At 38.7% G+C, this 7,706-nt stretch overlaps 1 pseudogene; it reads right to left on the reverse strand.

The window, feature by feature from the left end:
- Positions 1-1,330: 1,330 nt before the first annotated feature.
- On the reverse strand, positions 1,331-2,367 carry LOC147817601 (uncharacterized; annotated as a pseudogene).
- Positions 2,368-7,706: the final 5,339 nt, after the last annotated feature.

A 7,706-nucleotide genomic window follows, 5' to 3' on the forward strand; every position in this document is an offset into this window, starting at 1 on the left:
GAAGCAGCTGCTCATTTTTATCCAACACTGACCTTCACTGTCATTTAAAATGACAAACGTTGCCAGTGGCAGGTCTTATCAGCAGTGTTGCTGTTTTATGTTCATTTCGTGAGTAACTTGATGAAAGGCCAAAATTAAACTTGGCTGTACTTGACTATATGTCTCGTACAAATTAAAATATACAATTAATTTGCAATAACAAATGTTTTGTACGAAACAATTGCAACCTTTTAATTGATATATCAATCATTTAAGCTTACAAATGTATGATTTTTGAATCAAGACCTATAGTATTAGGATCAGATTAAGTTGTCTATACATATACATATAAATATTTATATATATATATATATATATATATAAATAAAAATCAACATTAACCACCAACCACTGAAATGGCGTTACTGTGACTCTCTGTATAGTGATATAACTTAGTAAAATGTAATATAACTGTAGTTGTTCCTGCAACAAACCAGCACCTCATCGGTTCTTTGTTCATATAAATTAATGTGTGTGTGTGTGTGTGTGTGTGTGTGGGAACTCACACAGGTAGAGTTCTCACACCCCCCTTGCACTCCCAGCATGTGGTATAATTGTGTGAAAGATGTGAATATAGGACCTGCATTCATCAACAGCATCATCATCATCATCAGGTGAAAGAAGGTTGAAAGTGGATTCCTAAAGGTTATGGACCAAAAGAATTGATCAGGTGCATTAAACCTGAGGAGGTAAACCTTCATCAGGGTGATCCAGGTGTTAAACCTGACTACTAACTGCACGCACAATGAACAGTCTCAGTCATTTACCACTTTAGATTACATTTACATTTCTACTTATCTAACCCTCATGTTGTGTTCATTTCGTGTTAAACAATTTTGTGTTCCCGGTCAGAAATGACCATTCCACTAAGGCTCAACATAAAAAAACTGTATTAATACACATTATCACTACTTGTTGTGTTAGATTTTTTAATTAACTTAAGTTCTAGTGAATATTACAAGTTTTGAACTTCTATACGATTTTAGTGGCCTGTGTGCCTCATTGATCTGATCTTATACACTTGAAAGCAAGTTCTAAAAAACATAATTTCTGGATTATTTTGAGTATAAGAAATAATCAGATGACACATGGTATACTGTTTATTACAGAGTACTTTGGGTCAAAGTTATCAATGACAATTGCTTTGAAACCATTTAGATTACATACAGTCACAAAAAGTAAGTATATTTTAATTGTGTACAAAGGAAATTATCCCAAAACTGCATTTGACATTTTCACAATATTCCAAGATTACTGTCTTCATACATTAACGAACAACTAACAAGAACACTCAACACTCACTCAAGACACAAGGCTGTGAGTATCTGTGAAGGCAAATCTGGAGGAAAAACGATCCCTGTCCTGTGTAGCAAGTAAGGCGGGAGGCAGCTCGGGCTTGTTTCTTCTGATGGTCCCCACCATGGTCAATTTTTTTCTGGAGCAGCTCCTCACCAAGAGCGTAGGAGGTGAAGAAAGTATCACATGTTATGGTGTATACCTTGAGACCTGCAGTCATCTCCAGAACCACACGCTTCCCTTGGTTCTTTTCAGGAACACCGTCTGCAGGTTTCCCAGTATAGACCTGCATTTTCCAGGCATAACTTGTCCTGGCATCACATGTTGCCCATATCTTTATGTTTGGACTTGGGTTATAGATGAGTGGCAGACGCTCCACTCACTTGTCCCAAACTTCTCTGATCGCTGCCAGTTTGTCTCGTTGACGACTATCTGGTCTTGTATCCCGGTTGTCAAAGCGAATCACCCGTGACAACATTGGGAATTTTTTGGAGTGACATGGTGGCCCGAAAAATTGTCAGACCAGACTCTGCATCCCATAAACTGCTGGTAGATTTGTTTCCGGATCTGTACACACCAGCCAAAATGCGTTGATGTCTGTCTGGATTAGCAACTTCCAATTGTCTTCCCCTCCATGTTGGTCATGTTTACCACAGTGGTTACACTGGACTCAGTCAGGAACAGTTCAAAGCAGGATTTGATGTCATCAGTCCAGGATCCTGGGGTCATCCTGATGACATTTTCAGCTGAAAGCCTAATTTGATTCTCAGGTGGGGATGAAGACCAGGATAAATTCCCATTCTTTGACTTGAATGTGACAGCAACCTCAGCATGGCCGTCCTCTTCATCACTGGATTCCTCCTCATTAGTTATTTCTTGGTCTGGATTATATACCGTGTCATCTTCAGTTTCTGACACTTCCTCCTCAAATCCATCCTCACTGTCATTTTCCTGGCCTCTCCCCTCCTCATCAGTGTGGTGACCATCAAATATGTAATCCAGAACCTCACTTACGGTATATCGACCTGCCATGGTGCTGCCACACAAAGAACTGTGAGCAAAGCCTCAAAAAGTATTATATACTTAAGCTACGGGAAAAGTTCAGTGTTATTGAAACAATGTTACAATTTTCTGTGTGTGCGCGTGTGTGCGTGTATGCTTGTATGTGTGTGTGTGTGTGCACGTGTGTGTACATGTGTGCTTGCATGCGTGCGTGTGTGTGTCCATCTGACAAATAAGGATGTACCTGAGCTCAGTTTTTACACTAATCGTTGTCTCCCCCATTCATTTCTAATGACCGGTGATCTTTGACCTGGAACATTAAGAGTGGACAAAAGTTGAATAAAACTCACAAAATTGTATGCAAATCAATACAATTCATTTTGTGTGTTCAAATCCTCTTTGTGGACAAAGTCATGGAATCTTAGGTCAATCTGAACAAATTAACTACAATTTTCAGAGATAAAACTTTTAAATCAGTCAAATTTGACCGGAACACAACATAAGGGCTAATCCTGCTGCTTGCTCAGTTAGCACACCCACAGCAATGACAAAAAATATTTAATTAGCCTATTACTGGCAACCTAAGTCTTGTAAAAGGAAAATATAATATAATGAAGTCAGCTACACTGTTATTTATTCTCTAGCATTTATGTCTATTATGATTTTTAAAGGTCGTTGAGTACAACATAATCACAGAAACACAACCTCAATCAAAACACAAAGTATAAAAACACAGCAAACCCTATGAATTATGACTCAGTACATTTAAAGTTTATGTTTATCTGTCATATCCTGGAGATTGTGTCCCACAACAACTTTAGTGGTGGAGAAACATAAATTAAATAATGCATTAGAGGACAGGGAGTAAGGCTTTTTTAATGGTTAGATATAACATTTATTTTACAAATGCAAGACAGGCATCTTCTGTGCACACATTAACAAATTTAATGAGGAGTCAAATGGTTGCCAAATGAAGAACTGGGCCCTCACTCAGAGAGCTGAACAATACGATGGCTGTGATAGACAAAGGGTTGGTGGAGGCTGGATAATGGATGAGAGCAGGCCTGGTTGGACAATGGTTGAAAATGGCTTGGTCGGGGGCTCCGACTGGCTGATTTCCACCCTGACAGATGGTTGTCGATGAGAAATCAGCATGAAGTATGTGGAAACTTGCAAGAAAGTTGTACTAAAGTATGCTGTGTGGGTGAAAATGCCTTTAAATCTGCCACATGGATGTGTCTCCAGAGGCTTTGGGTGTGAAGAGATGCATGTATTCCAGCATCATTTATAATTATAAATATGATTATGATTTATGTCAATAAAGATTTGAGAGTTTTTTGCTTAGCCGCTCAAAATTCCTGTGTTCCTCGATGAGGTTCACTTTGTCCATTACATGCTCCATGTAGTTCCCATATCTCTGTAAAAATAAAAGACAAATAGCAATTCATGTACAAACCAAATTGGAAGCCACCCACAGGTCACCCACAGGTTTCTGAAGAGCGGTTTTGAAGCTCAAAGTCGCCTGCTCTGCTGTCGCCATTTTGCCAGTACCTGACTCCACTGAACTCCCGGCTAATCCAATAACTGTTTAATAACTGTGGCAAACATACGCTCTCGTTAGCATCATTAGCACAGCTGAGCATCTGGGTATCTCGCCCAAAGGCTAACCCAAGGCTAATTCATTTGCTGGCTAATTACGTTAGTTAACAAATTAAATTAACAAGCCAGGTATGGTGAGCGCAGGCACGATACCTGCTAATTCTGATAGAATTTCCCTCACCTTAAAAGACAAGAGTACAGACTTCCTCACAAACTATTAGTCAGTTAACTGCACAACAAGCCAAAGTATCTGTCTGATATTTACAAGAAAAGTTTGAATTTAAAATGAAAATAAAAAATTTAAACAGGTGAGATATATAAACAGTTGCAATGGTTGAAATTAGTGAGAGAGACCAAAGCTGTTTTTTGTACCAGGTTATAAACAGGTTTATTTCTGCTGTAAAGTTGGACATTTTAACATGGGAGTCTATGGGGATCGACTCTCTTTTGGAGTCAGACTCTAGTGGTCATTAGAGGAACTGCAGTTTTTGACACTTCTGTGTTGGCTTCATTTTTCAGACACAGAGGTTGCCTCTTGGTGGGGAGCTAACCAGGTGTACACTGTTAAACCAACCAGTGAGTCCTCACCGTTTAGGTTTTCTCTGTTTAATTAGTGATTCTGTTTAAAAACACTAATTAAGCATAAGTCTAACCTTGTGTCGCTTGTCAAAGTTTATGAGCGTCTTCTCTTCCCCTCATTGTATGTGCACTTCTGCATCCTAAAGCTGGAGGGTGTAAAACACCCACTGGTACTTAACGCTGGTTGAGAATTGCAGTTGTGGTGGGTATTTTGTCCTCTAGCAGCCTCAAGGAGCAGCAATGTGCCTATTCCACAAACACAGGTGAGATTTATGTAAAAAGTATTTTTCAGTTTTACAAGAGAAAAGACTGGAATGATAAAGACGAACTGTTTGGTTTGGCAAATGTTCGTCTTCTCCACGTCTGGTAAACAGCAGTGCACAGCTGCTTCCCTGTGCTTTTCTTTAGAACCATCTGGAACAGATGTGTTAAGTCCAGCCTGGACTTGGTGAGATAGCAAGTTACAAAAAGCACAAGACAGTAGGATCTGCTTCTACACAGCGTCTACATACCCACCAAGTTGCCAGTTTGTATGCCTTTAATGCAACCCAGATATCCAACCATGCTGCTGTGAGTTCAACACTTATGGAGATTATAAAGTTAAGTTTTCCATTGAAGCTGTTTTGACACGTTGATTGAAGTACAGCCTTTGTGGTGCTGTTGTACTGGACCGCTGTTTAGGATTTGTGATCAAAGTGGTAACTCACTATTTAACTAACACATAGTGATGCTTTCCCGTTGCCAAGAGCATCATGTCCACTGGGGATGAAAAATCCTGTGTTAGTCCACCCACTGTTACACTTAATTTTCATTTACTCAATGAATCTCTCTGAACAGTGACAGCGTTGTTTTATTGTCCAGATGTCATGATACAGATGAGGGACGGCCTGAGTTGATAAAACTGATTATATGCTTATCTAGCAGCACAAATCATCATTGAGGGCACGGTAACAATTGAAGGCTCATAAGCTTTATGAGCACTTTATTTATCTGCCCTTGGTTTGACCCTCAGGCTTCATCATCATCATCTGATTGGTGAAGCTTGCTTTTGCTTTGCACTGATTGCCTCCTCAATTTATTTTGATATTGGGATTTACAGGTGACATGTGATGATAATACTCTCATATAAAGATGCTAGAGTTGATCATCAATCAATGATAAGGAAATAAAGGGCTATGCTCTTTTTTCATACATTATCTGTTATCAGGTCTTTACTTAATGTGATTCTATGTAGTGATAGTTTATTATTAATGCAGCAACTTGCAAAGAATTTCTAATTATTTTGTTATGCTGCCATTTTTATGGATAGAACAATAATGCATTTCATTATTATGTGTTATTTGCTTGGTTGATATTATATACTGTATACATTTACATATTCTTTCCTTTTTCTTTTTTGGTTAAAACCTAACCTACACCACTGTCTGTGGCTCATAATGATTTCTACCATGTCTTTGGTCTCTCCCAGAGGACACTCTGTGACAAAGAGTAAAGATAACTGAGTAAAAATACTCAATTACAAGTAAATGTCCTGCATCCTTTGTATGTAGGATGTCCAAACATAAGTCCAAATGTATAATCAACAAACTTAAAAGGGTCAAAAATAAACTCTTGACTGAAATTAAACCATTTGAGAAGTTAATAAAGAAAATGTGCCTTTGGTGGAAGTTCTAGCAATTAATTGAAGGAGCCCCAACAAGACTTTGTTAATAAAAGGGATCAAAAGACTTAAAAGGTTTAGGAGCAACATCACATGCAAAGGGATTGTTTAACATTCATCATTTCTGTGCGTTTTTGTGTGGCCTCGTTCCATGTGCGGTCAAGTTACTGGAGAGTTTCTTTCGACTTTTTGATTTGAAATTCTACAGTTCACATTTCCTCTGGAGTATCTTGACAGATGCATGACTGCTGATTTTTAATAATGGCTGTATTATTAAAACCCATCTCAAATTCATATTACATGACATTTTCTATTGAGACCAATATAGCAGAAATGGCATTTAAAAATCATAAACCTCTAATGTTATGGCCTTGGCTCCGACTCCTCTGTCTTTCCTGTCACTCTGCTTTGTATATGTATTGTATTGTATTTTCAAAGAAGAAAGGAGAATATTCTTATACTGCTTATACAGACTTGATTCCGATCAATATTGTAAAAGCACTCTTCCTTTCAGCTTTTTTCTTTTTTTTCACGTGTTTCCATTCTTATCATTGAATCTGATGCTGAAACCTACTTAATACTTTCTGCCAACTCAATTCTGCCCCTTATTTTGTCATACTGTCAAGATCCAGACTCCACTTTGCCGTGGCTGCACTGTAATTGGACTGAAGGCTGTCCCTGCAGTAATTTTAGAGGACTGCTCCTGGGGAAGGAGTCAATATTTGGATTGAAGATCATCCCAGTAATAAATTTTAGATTACATGGAAGGAATCAATATTTAGAAATTATTCCCCGCATGTTTTCTTAGAACCGCTTGACTGAGCATGTTCCTGGTAAATCCAACAAGACAGCCTGACAAGACACCTTACCAACAAGTAATGTGCGCGTGTGTGTGTGTGTGTGTGTGTGTGTGTGTGTGTGTGTGTGTGCGTGGGTGTGGCTGCAGGAAATATATGACCTGTGTGCACATCTGGGCATGCAATGTGCTTTGTGAGTCAATGTCTAGCTTCTACTGCAGGTACTGTAAATCAACTCTGTGTTTATGTGTTTTGAAATATGGACCCAATCATCCCACCATGTGAAACCAGTAAACTGAAAAGTACATAAAATTTCACTTTCTGAGACATGCATGCTGTATCTTCAGTCCTCATTAAACACAATCGAGGTTCATTTTCCAAAACGTTTGCCAACTGATTGAGAACTCTGTCTGTATGTTCTTACATGAATATGCTTTACTTTGTTTTAATCTTTTATTTTCAATAAATTAGAGTCAAGTGAAAACTGTATTTGCAGCTGCGAGACTGTCCTCCAGTAAAAAACGAGGCCATAGGTCATCCGTGCAGCATGCTATTATGACCCAAAGTTACATTTTGTTGCTAGGCGACATCTAGTGGTTGTGGTAATTATGACAGGAGCAAAGGGAAAAGTGCGGTGATGTGGTATAAAGGGGCGACAAATCCACAACAGGATGAGGTTAAGTCAACAAAACACATGAATATCACACAGGAGAGCGGTGTTCGATTCCCATGTG

This window comes from Seriola lalandi, unplaced genomic scaffold (genome assembly GCF_002814215.2).
Source record: "Seriola lalandi dorsalis isolate HSWRI2012SDOR001 ecotype SW California unplaced genomic scaffold, Sedor1 jcf7180002054933, whole genome shotgun sequence".
Classification (NCBI taxonomy): domain Eukaryota; kingdom Metazoa; phylum Chordata; class Actinopteri; order Carangiformes; family Carangidae; genus Seriola; species Seriola lalandi.